The following is a 12,815-nucleotide window of genomic DNA, read 5'->3' on the forward strand; positions in this document are numbered from 1 at the left end:
ATCACTTTGAAGAAGTGGCCTGTCCTCATTTACCCAAGACTGCATATGTAAGAAACCAATAGTGGACTCAGAAGCCTGGGAAAGGAACCTAGATTTCCTAAGAGAATAATTCTCCTAAATGGAACAGTCATTTAAAATAGTCACCAGAATGCACAAAAACTTTGCACTGGCTGAAAATACGGTGCCTTTGAAATACGGCCCCGGAAACCTTTTTAAGAGGCTTACACCTGAGGCCAGAAAATGAGTGGCGTTCTTAAAACATTGGCTAACGTTGTTGAATATCACTTGGCTCTTAGACAAAGATAATGTTTCAAAACGTGTGTGCTGGTCATAAGAACATAAGAACGGCCATACTGGGTCAGACCAAAGGTCCATCTAGCCCATTATCCTCACTGCCGACAGTGGCCAGCACCAGGTGCCCCAGAGAGGGTGGACCGAAGACAGTGATCAAGCGATTTGTCTCCTGCCATTTCTCTCCAGCCTCTGACAAACAGAGGCCAAGGACACCATTTTATCCCCTGCCTAATAGCCTTATATGGACCTAACCTCCATTAAATTATCTAGCTTCTCTCTAAACTCTGTTATAGCCCTAGCCTTCACAGCCTCCTCTGGCAAGGAGTTCCACAGGTTGACTATACGCTGTGTGAAGAAGAACTTTCTTTTATTCGTTTTAAACCTGCTGCCCATTAATTTCATTTGGTGTCCTCTAGATCTTCTATTTAGGGAACTAATAAATAACTTTTCTTTATCGGCCCTCTCCACACCACTCATGATTTTATAGACCTCTATCATATCCCCCCTCAGTCTCCTCTTTTCTTAACTGAAAAGTCCCAGTCGCTTTAACCTCTCCTCATATGGGACCCGTTCCAAACCCCTAATCATTTTAGTTGCCCTTTTCTGAACCCTTTCCAAGGCCAAAATATCTTTTTTGAGGTGAGGAGACCACATCTGTACACAGTGTTCAAGATGTGGGTGTACCATAGTTTTATACAGGGGCAGTAAGACATTCTGGGTCTTATTTTCTATCCCTTTCCTAATAATTCCCAGCATCATATTTGCCTTTTTGACCGCCGCTGCACACTGCGTGGTAGTTTTCAGAGAATTTCAGAGTTTTCGCGGTAATACTTGACCCAGCTCCCGAAACGAATTGCCAAGTCACATTTCACTGAGTTAGTTTACTTTAAAAAAAACCACCATTTATTTCCTCCGGATACACAAACTTGGGTAGTCTTTGGTGTTTAGTATGGACTTGATGGGGGCAGGAAGGTGAAAAACATGTGGGAAAAATCTGAGCATAACCTGAGATCTAACCTGACAGGAATCCTTCCATGCCCCTCTCACTTGAAATGCCATATTTTTTGGACACCAGGCTACAATATATTTGAAACACCTTTTTTTCTCACTCCTAAAAGAAGCCCTTCTCATCTGACATTCATCCCACAGTTTTCCTTTTTAAATGAAACCTGTTATTATACGCTGCTCTCTGGAAACGATGAGGCTCATAAGTCCTCGCTATTGTAATTTCTTCCCGGCATGACACATGTTGCATTCTATTACAGAAACAAAGGGCGCACATGGCTCCTTTATCTGCGCTCCACAACCAAGACACTGATGCTCATTGTGATGAGTGCCGTCAGTGGCAGCCTCCTGCCAATTCTTCTCCTTCCCGATTCACATTCACTTTGTTATGTCTAATTAGAGACCCGGAGTACAAAGAGGCTTAGGACCGCTTTCCTTGCAAGCGTCTCTGCCTTTGCCTGATAGTATGCCTTTTGTGTGCACCGTTTGGGGATTGTTCAGACGCGGTGTACAGTGACAGAATGCCTTTATGATTTGCTGGCTACTGTCCGCTTCATTTCCAGCCTGTGTTTCATTGTATGTTTCAAAGGCAGCTTCCTAAAAGATTAGGACACCCCGAATTTATAGCAGGACTGAAGTCCTGGGAGTGCGGAGGAATGTTTCAAGTCTCTTCCCTCCGATTTCCCTCCCATAGGCTTCACATACACCAGGATACTAGAGAAGAATGAGAGTGGTTTAGTGCATTTTCTCTCCTTTTTTTCTCCTACTGCCTGTGAATCCAGATGGGATTCCACTGAAATGGGACTACAAAAGTAGCATGGGTGAGGCACTTGTCTATTGCTTATCCCATACCCAAGGGGCAAATAAATCATTGTTTTCCATCAGCCCTACACACTTGTCCTGGGATCTGAGAGTTAAGCTGGCTTCTTGCCTTGGAAGACAACACCACAGGTAGGTCCTAGAGGTTCTAGAGGCTGTGACTGGCCTCACAGAGACCTTCTGGCCTTCAGAGGCATTGTGAAGGTAGAACCCCCTTGTAATTCAACACCTATTTCTCTCAATGCTCATGATGCAATAGGTGTACGCTTATGGGTGTCCTATTCTGCTGGGTTATCAGGCGTGAGCCAAGTAGTTGTCTGTGCGTGACTCTGAATGCACACTGAGGGACGAAAGGTTGGAGGGAGCTCTCCTGCAGCAACATCGGCATAAAATCGATGCAGTGGAGTCGGGAATCCAGATCACATCCTTTCAAAAATGTGCTGCCACATCTGTACTTACTTACCAGTGCCCATGGCAACCTGCCTGGTTCCATCTCCTCCTTCTCCATTACCCACCCACAGCCCCAGGGACTGCCTCCATGTCTCTCAGCTTTGGTAGGAACTTCTTATGCTATGGGAAAGGACCACCAAGTACTTAGGAGAGTTCTGCCACTGAAAGCCACTACCACAGCAGTGGCTAGGACAAATGGTACCTTCCACGAGGAGTACAGCTAGTTCGGATTAGGAAGTCTAATCCGAACTAGCTACTCCATGCCACGTGTAGCTGCGCGGCACGGGGTTCGAACTGCCGGCATTTAAAAATGGCACCGGCCGGCTTTATGCAAATGAAGCCCGGGAAATTCAAATCCCGGGCTTCATTTGCAATTGCGGTATGACTACATTACCCTCCTATTTCGAATTAGGAGGGTAGTGTAGACATACCCTTGATGACTCCTGAGGTCTCTTCCAGTCCTAGGATTCTATGATCTCTGATTCTATTATTATTTTTGCCTATCTACATGCTTCTCACACTTGCCATAGGAGGTGACAGATCCAGGGATGGGGTTGAACCAGAGCAGCACTGTGTTTTGTGTAATTGGTTCTTGCATATTGTGTACCTTCAGTAAACACAATTATTTGGCTCTTGCTGTGTTTGGCTGAGTCCTTCATGCTATGTGTGTTATTTAAAGAAGAGAAGACACGTCTCCCCTCTCCAACCAGCTCTAGAACACTTGAGGGAGAGACCTGGTGCAATTCCCTCATATCATTAACCCTTCCCTTCGTGAATTTAGCTGAAGAGCAAGCCAGCTTGCTTTGCCTAAGAGGCTGCACATACCTCATGAAAGGTCAGGTCGAACGTTTCATCTGTATGGTGGCAGCCATTGGAAATCTACAACTTTAACCTGTTTCCATTTTCAGGGTTTAAGACCTTAATCCTATTCTAATTACTATAGCATTAGGGACCTCTTTATGGTGGTTCTCCTCAGAGACGCTCATTGTGAGTAGCAAGCGCTCCCTGTGAGGCCATGGTTATCTGGTAATTAACTTTGTTGATGTGAGTTAAAAGCACAGTTGACTTTGAAGCAAGCAGCTTACGCTAACAGATCCCATCAGTTCTCTCTCAGTCCGTGCTGTAGAAAGCCTTTGATTTATAACTTTCTTGGCTGCACAGCTAAATTAAATAAATGCAACACCCAGAGTTTGCTGTGCTGCACTGTAAATAAGTCGGCGTGCAATCGCTGTGGTAACAGAACACTCTCTTTCTTCTCCCACCATGCCCTGTTCTGTACCAGATTTTGCAACCCAGGCAACCTACCCACTCTCAGCCAAATTCTGGATCAGATCATCTCCTCAAAGGAGAAACCCTCAAGGAGAGCCAGGAAAACTCATGAGATTTTCCCTATGGCCTCCTGCCAGAAACAGAGACCCAGAGAAGACAGTGAGCAGCCTGGATCTACTTATGTAGAGTCAGTAGCAGGACAGATGGCTATGGAAGAAGAATGGTGCAGTGGTTGTAGCATTAGCATAGGTCTTGTGAGAACTTGGATCTGTTTCTGACTCTGCCACAGATTTCTCATGTGGCCTTAGGTGAGTCACTCTGGATACCCCTGCAAGGCAAGGAGAAACCTGCAGCAGTGACTCATGCTCCAGTGATAAAAACAGCTGCATAGTTGTTCCGGCTCTGAAGCCTACAGAGGGTTGGTAGATCTCGGCTGTGAGAGTCAATGTGGTGGGTTTCTGTTTGTCAGAGAGAGATCCCCTTAGGGTATGTCTAGACTACAGGGGTTTTTTTCGAAAAAAATGGCCTTTTTTCAAAAAAACTTCCCCTGCATCTAGACTGCTGCCGCACTCTTTTTGGAAGTAAATCAAGAGAATGTGGCAGTTTTTTCGACCACAGGAAACCTCATTTTATGAGGAATAACGCCTTTTTTCAGAAGTGCTCTTTGGAAAAAAGGCGCTATGTAATGCACACTGTGCTTTTTCGAAAGAGAGCATCCAAGCTGCCTGGGTGCTCTCTTTCAAATAAGCGGCTTGCTTTTTCGAAAGTACTGGTTGTAGTCTCGATGCTCTTTTTCAAAAGAGGCTTTTTCAAAAGTATCATTCAAAAAAGCCTCTTTCGAAAGAGGCTTGCAGTCTAGATGTAGCCGTAGTCTCTCCCTGCTTACGCTTTCACATCTTTAAAAAGGGGCTAGCGGAATAGCACTTCCCTACCTCACAGCAGTGCTGGCAGTATAAAGACATGAAAGATTCTGACATTCTCCGACAGTCTGGTAAAGAAGGCCACAGAAGTGCCATCGGAGGGAACTACGGGAGGAAAAATTTGGAATGTTATACGCAAAGCCCGGGTCTACAGTAAGACTTTATTTTGAAATAACACACACACCTCCCGATGGTTGAATTTATAAGCAGGGTATCCACACTACCAAGACCATTATTTTAGAATAACAGGCCACGGAATTAAAAATCTGTACTCCTGCTTTTCATCAGGAGTAACGCTAATTCTGAAATAGTTTGAATTACTCTGAGAAGTAGTTATTTCAAAATAGCAGCACTGGTGCATCCATCCTCTCATTTATTTCAAAATAATAAATTCCTCCATAGTGTTTCCTGGGGCTCTGAGTCTGAGGTAGTACATCCACATTTAAAGGAGGCTGCCTCAGAATGATTTTGAGGCTTTTCCATGACACGTTCTCCTTAAAAATCAGCGAGGCCCAGAGGCCTCCACAGAGCAGAGGACCACTGTAATCAGCTAGAAATAGTGTTCCTCATCACTTAACCAAGGACCTGTAATCAAATGTCATGTTTTCCCAGCCTGCTTAATATTAAATGAATGAAAGTGAAAAATGCAAAAGTAAAGCCTGTTGTTGAAAGCAAGGAAATGTAATTAAAGAAATCCAGGAGATGGTTTAAACAAACAACATTCTAGTGGGAAGGCTTGGGGTCCAATCCTGCTCTTGCTTTACACTGGAGTAACCCCTCTGAAGACAATGGAGTCACATAGAAGAGAAGCATCTCCTGAGATTCTGGAAGCAAACAAAAAGGGTTGTTCAGAGAGCAGTGTGGAAAAATAAAAGCTGTGTAAAAATCAAAATATGAATTAATATCAAGTCGATCTTTACAACAACTGGTCATTGATTTCATACACTTAGGAGTGAACATTTGCTGTACTGATAAAAAAATTCCAAAACCTATTTACTCCATCAAGCTGAAAGTCTCAAGCGTCAAAGCCCCTGTTTCTGAGCTGAGTTTGAAAAGCATGACTCTTTAAGGCTCAACCGAGCATTGACATGGAACGAAAGCAGAAGCCCTGAAACCTCAAATGACCAGCTGGCTTAATTTAAATATACTTTATAAAGCTTCTCTTCAGCTCCTGGTACACAAGGAACCTGAACATCTAAATATTCCACAAGCAGCATCTTTACTGACATTGTTAGAGTCCTTTGCTTTCTTAGTCAGACCAGTGCTTAAACTGGGGAGCAGAGAAGGCCACAGAGTGTTCTGTATATGCAAGCTGGTTGAAAATTTTTCCCCTATATGGGAAATTTTGAGTTTACAGGCAAACATTGACAATGTTTGGCTGAAAACCAGTGTTGGGATTCCCTCTGAGACCTTTTCCATTTTGCTTGTCCACACCACCGTATCCACTTCTAGAAGAACATTTCATCCTGTCCTCTTGGATCCCAAACACCGCCGTGCTACTCCAGCTCCTCACTCAGCTTACACTGTTAAACAGTGCTCTTTGTCCAGGCCAGGGGCGGCCAACCCATTAAACAAAGAGAGCTGAAACAGCGGCAGAAAAAATAAGAAGAGCCACACCAAAATTGTTGAGCAAAAAAAAAGGAAGAGCTCCCCACCAGCCAGAGTTGTTGAGGAAAAAAAAAAGAAAGCTCCCCAGCACCTAGTGAGCACAGGGGTCAATTGTAGAGGTGCATGGGGTGGCTTCGTGAGCTGCACTTTCAGGGGCGAAGAGCCACATTCAGCTCATAAGCTGCAGGTTGGCCACCCCTCGTCCAGGCAGTCTGGGCCCAGATTCAGGGGATGCCATTGCAGGAAATCCCCTCCATTCATGCTGAATGCATTCCTAGCACCACTATAAATGGTGAAATTTGTGAATACAGGGAACTATGGCCCCAGCCCCCGCAGTGAACTCCCCACAGCTCCCAAACTCACCACAGGGGCTGGGAGCCATGGGGAATTCCCCACGGGGCCGAGGCGGGGGGAAGGGGATTTCACCACAGGGTTCCAGGAGCTACAGGAAACTCACCATGGCTCCTGGCAGCTATGGTGAGTTCCTCACCGCTCCCAGCAGCACGGGGAACTCACCTCAGCTCCCAGCCCACACTGGCCCACCCAGGCCGGGACCGGAGATCCCTGCGAATTCTGTGACTAGTGATTCCACAATTTATGTCACACGTGGCCCAGTTAATACACAAGTATAGATGTTAGTAGCTGGGAAAGATGCACACAAAGATGTACACAATCATTTTGTAGCGCGCATCTGAACCGGTCGCTTTGCGGATTTCATAAGACAAACTTATCAGTACAGGATGTTCCTCCCTATTTCATTCATGCTGCACATACCCCCAAATAGTAATTTGGGTAGTTTCTGTCCTCCTTATTTAATATAAACATATTTTCAAGAGTTACTCATTTAAGTCGTTACTTGTTCTGACTTGCTCAGCATTTATCGTATATGTTCGAACATAAGCCCGTTCGTTTATAAGCCTACACCCTCCCTCCCGCAGCTTACAGAGAAAAAATGGTAAAACATCACTGACCCATTTATAAGCTGAATCCAGAGTACAGCCATCCAGTCTCAGCTCCTCAGGGTCAGCCTCAGCATCAGCATGGAGGCTCTCAGCTGAGCTTTCACTGACCTTTAACACTTTCCCAGGGAAGAGAGTCTCCCTGAGAGCAGGCCTTGCAGCTCAGGAAGAACCCATTCAGAAGCTGACCCCAGATCTTCACAGAGGGATTTCCACCCCCCAAAAAAGGGCTGATGAACGAGTATATACGTGGTCACACATTTTCTTGTCATAACTTGGGCCTGCCAAGTCAGCTAAGCCAGCCCTACAGTCAAAACCTTTGTTTTGGAAATGCAGCAATATGGGTGTCATAGTTGGACGCATCCCACACCTCTTTGCGGGCTAGGCTCCTCGACCAATCTCACGGCCCGTTGTCCACCATGGCCCTGCTGCTCCCATGATGCACTGCTTCCTCTCAACATTTTCTGTGGAAAATTCTGCAAAAATTAGAAGCTTCATTTTCACAGAAATGTTCTGCTGACAATTTTGACTCTTCAATCAAAAAAAATGCCACCCCCAACATAGTTCAGCCAGACCCTAAATAATTTGAGTCCAAAATGTTTCTGTGGTGCCTCTTCGGAGTAGCATTTCAGAGGCATTATGATCCTGTTCTCCCCAAGCTCCTCCAGATGCCTAAAGGCCAAATTTGGACTTTTAGGTTCCAATACTTATTTAGGCTTCATCAGGCTCTGACTTGTTTACTGGGTGACCTCTGGTTTTGTGTGTGCTTGGTATGTGGCTGGCCAGGGGCAGGAGTGTATGTGGCTTGGGGCTAAAGCCAGATCCTCCCTTTAGACCAACCCCCAGAGATGGATGGCAATGGGACAGGGTGTCTGCCCCATTCTGGCTTGGGTTAAAACCAGTCTGGGAAGACTGTGGGGTTGATGGACACAGGTGAGGCTGTAGATAACTAAGGGCCAGTCCAGTATAAATAAAGGCTCCTGGAGGGGAGGAAAACACGCACTCACTCTTGCTCCAGCTGTAGAGCAGGAGGGACCTGGCTGCTAGGGAAGCTAGAGACTTCCTGAGACAGAACAGGGCTGGGGAAAGGCAGGCAGAGCTGGGAACCTCTGGCCTGACCATACTCTGAGGCTGCAGGTCCTGAGGCAAGGCCTGAGGGATACGAGGGAGGCAGCCAAAGCAGGAGAAGGCAGCAGCTCCACACCCCCCTTGCCAGTGACAAGTCACCATGTCAAACAGCAGTTTGTCCCTGAGGCAGGGGCTAGATGAGGACTGGCAGTGGGTCACTGAGGCAAGCTGGGCATAGAGGGTTGGGGGTTCCCTGTGGGGGAGAACCCCAGAGTTTGGGGGCACTGTGGAAGGGCAGTACCCAGAGGGGAGGGTGCCGGGATCTGGGAAGGACGCAGGGTCTAATGTAAAGTGGGAGAACCATTAACACATACACAGAGAACCGCAGGCAAGATACCAGCCAGAAGGGGGCGCTCCGGCACTGTGCAGAGTTAACTCCTAAGTGGCCAACAGGAGACGCCTGCAGCCGTGAGTCGCACTGTGTTACAGGCACATATTCCTCACCACCACTGGTGCCATGGTGACTTCTGGAATTCTTTCCTTACTTCCTCTTTGCCTCCAGCCGCCAGATGCTTCATGTTGGCCTACACCAGCAGGTCCTCCCTGCATCCCTTCCCCTCCCTGCTAGCCTAGTTGTTCTCATCTACAGAGGTGGGAGGAGAGTCAAGGCTCTCCCCATTCATCACTCCTCCCTTATCACACCCTCCAGGGAGCAAGCCCTGCTTAATTCCATGTACCCGGACAAAAGGTTGCCCATATAGCGCTCTGAGGGTCTGACTATGGGGCATCTGGGAGTAAAAGGCTATGGCAGACTTTGGAGTGTTTAAGTTCACTCCTGCAGCATCCATATGGGAGTGTTAACAGCCCAGTGCTTTGGTGCACACTGCTCTTCACAAAGAGCAAGCCCAAACTCTGGACTTTTTTTTCTTTTTTGCTAAGCAACAGTTCTCACTCATTCTGACAGACTAGGAGATCCCTGTATTATTTCCACAGGCTCTGTGAATTCAGGCGGGAGGGGGTCCCCTCAATAACCAATTCAGGTGATTATAAACACCCCAATTGCTGTTAGTCCTTTAAAAAATATCCCAGGATTATTAGCTCACGTACAATATTTCAGGTTCACTTAAACAAAGACTCTGAACCTGCAGTCACCAGAGTCCTTTAAAAGCTCTAGGCCTGAGAGCCGCTCTTTATCCAGTAGAAGAGCAACTGTTGGACCCTGGAGAATGGGAGGACACGAAGGGGAGGTGGGAACACCATGGAAGTTAAATTCAATTCTAGGATTGTGTGCTGCAAAAAACGTTCAGTTCTTTGCTGTTTTGATCTTGCCCTGAGCTTGGTAAAGTCGAGACCTGCTTTCCTCGTGGAGGCATCCCCAGAAACAGGGCAGGGGGATCATGTTGACATTGATTAACTTCTCTGAGGTAAAATCAATCTGCTCCTTATCACCACGTCGACCTTTATCTGCGTATAAAAACCCGCCTCTTTTGTGCAGGGAAGACGTAGCTGCAGTCAATGGGAGCATTCCTGGATCAGGGAGTGAATAAGGTCAGCTGGATTTGGCCCTGTGTTTTGGTCCCAAGCAATAGTCACTTCAATAATTGTGCTTGAGTGGAGCCATGGTCTCACCTTCGCTCCACCCCATGGCGCTGGTTCCCAATGGCTTAGTCAAGTTTTATGTGGGTCATGTCGGTGGCGTTAAACTGCCTTAGAATTGAGGCAGCACAGTAGTGACGTAGGCCTTGTGCAGAGAGGTAAAATCCTACCCCACTGTCAAAGATACGCGCGTGTGAAGAGAGAGAGCCTTGGCAGTGAATTTGGAAGCATCTCACCAGTTAAAGGTGGGAATGGCTACAGAGCCACCATACCCTGTGGTGTGCAACTTGCTATTGCTTTGAGGTGCAACAGCTACTCCCCCAATGTGTATGTGCTGGAAGTCTGGCCATGCCATCCATTGGTAGCCCATATCAGTTCATGGTTGTAGACCATCAGAAGGCAGGCTAGCTAGTCCCCTTTTGGAAGCGCTAGGCTATAATCATGCTAATTTGTAGCATTTGAGGCCATGGGAAAGATGCTTGAAGTAGAGAGATCAGTGTTTTCTTCCCCTACTCTTCACTCATGCAGAGGATCCGCTAACGAAAGGTTTTCCTTAGTAAATGCTTCTGGATAGGAGACAACTGGAAAGAAGCTAGCTGGAAAGAAGAGTAAAGGGGGTTTCCCATCTGGGATGCAATGTCTTCTGCCTTTATTTTAGACAAGTAGTCAAGTAAATGCTTCTGGATAGGAGACAACTGGAAAGAAGCTAGCTGGAAAGAAGAGAAAAGGGGGTTTCCCACCTGGGATGCAATGTCTTTTGCCTTTATTCTAGACAAGTAGCCAAAGAAAGACAAAGGACTGTTTTGTAAACTTTGTTTCTTGTACTCCTGGATAAATCCAAGCATTGCCTGCTAAGAGGTATGCTAATCCCACCAAATTAATGCAATAAGAGATTTAATAAACTCGTTGGTCTAAAGGAAACAGGGTAGCAAAATTTAATATCTGTTATGCTTCACAGTCAATACACTTTTTTCCCTTTGCAGTGAAAAGATAACGCTCTTTTCCCCTAACTTGTTTCAGGATTCTTATATCAGTAAAGAGCAGAAGAGAAATGTACCAGAAAGCTCAGCACTATGCAAAGAACGATAACTTCTCAGAAGGTGTTTACAAATGCATTCAGCGAAACAGAATTTTAATGAATTGTGCCACATAATCTCACAGTTAATGAACTGTAAAAGCGTTTGTCAATTACAGTGACTAGGAACTAACTCTTTCAGTTTCCAGATCAATAATGTGACTCTTGTCTATATACATTTTGTAAGGAGAGATTGGGCTCTGAAGAGAGGAAAATGTACCTTTCTCACGTTCTGCATCTCAGAAAGGTCATTCGTTATTGTAGCAGAGCCATCTATTTTCTTATTATTGGGAAAATCAGCTCTCGACTACATTACTAAAAGAAACAAGATCAAACAGCGCCACTGGTGGAAAATGCCAATAGCAAAAATAAAAAGGGGATTAAACAACACTAATAATAACTAGCAGCTTTTTCACCAGTTATACTGAGTTTTGCACAACCCTTTGGAAACAAAAATTAGTCAGCTCTGTCTTTGCAGTCCCCCATAATTACTTTGCTGATAGAGGATGACCTTAAAGCTTTCTAGAAGACTGATTTGGCCACTTTTGTTCTTCTCCATAGGGAAAGAATCATGTCTATCTGTGTATTTTTTCTTTTGAGCTAATGTCGGTATTCAGATCTGGATGTGCGAGGTATACAATTTCTAAGCTGTCGCTGATATCAGGAAGGGACAAATACTGTGATCAGACAAGTCATACTACTACCTACCTTGTGAAGGCCAGAACTTTACCCAGGTTCCAAAAAGGGCTAGATATGTTCATGGAGGTTAGGTCCATCAATGGCTATTAGCCAGGATGGGTAGGAATGATGCTTCTGTCTCTGTTTGTCAGAAGCCGGGAACGAACAAACAAGGGTGGGATCTTTTGATGATTGCCTGTTCTGTTCATTCCCTCTGGAGTACCTGGCATTGGCCACTGTCGGAAGACAGGATACTGGGCTAGATGGACCCTTTTTGTTTTGGTTTGGATTTGGGGTGTTTTTTTGGGGGGGAGGGTTGGTTTTGTTTTGTTTTTAAGGTTTTTCCTCTTCCTCCTTTTCAATGTGAAGGGCCCATTAGCAAAGAAATCATAAAAAAAGCAATTTCAAAGAAAAAACTTTATAGAATGTGAAAAATTAAAGCCTCACTCGGCTCCGCCATTAAGAAAAGAAATTGCCTCCAGGCATCCGCTATGTGAAATCCATTGCTGCTGAAAGGTTCCAGAGTTTATGCCTCACTTACAAATGCAATTTCACAGCGCAAGTGGAATGCTTAAACAAAGTGAGGGGGGATCTTTTCTGCATTAGAGGCGCCTGATGGTGCCCGTTTGCTAAGTGCAAATTCACGTGCAAACTATAAGACTGTGTGAGTTCCTAGAGCTGCGCCGAAGGGCTTCTTTTGTTGGCCATGGCTGCTTGCAGGTATTATATACTGCAAAAGGAAAGCTTTCCTCTGAACATAGTGAAATGTTTACAGTATTCTGTTGCAAACAGTACGAGCGAGAGGCAATTGTATGTCCATGTACTGTCTGATTTCGCCCTCCTCCTGTAGTTTGGTGCATGTGTCTGGACCAAGCATTGTGCTACTGATACACTGCAATCTGTAGAATCAGGTCCTTCATTTGCGGAGGTCTGGACATGTCTCTTCCACTCCACATTGTAGAGGCTGCACAACTCACAAGGCCAGTGTTAACTTGGATGCAAAATGGACACAAGGAGCAGTGAGGCATTTGTTCTGCTGTGCTGTCATTCTAAAGGCCCTGACGTACTCCTCAG

Source organism: Pelodiscus sinensis, chromosome 7, assembly GCF_052426305.1.
Source record: "Pelodiscus sinensis isolate ZL-2025 chromosome 7, ASM5242630v1, whole genome shotgun sequence".
NCBI classification, from domain to species: Eukaryota; Metazoa; Chordata; order Testudines; family Trionychidae; genus Pelodiscus; species Pelodiscus sinensis.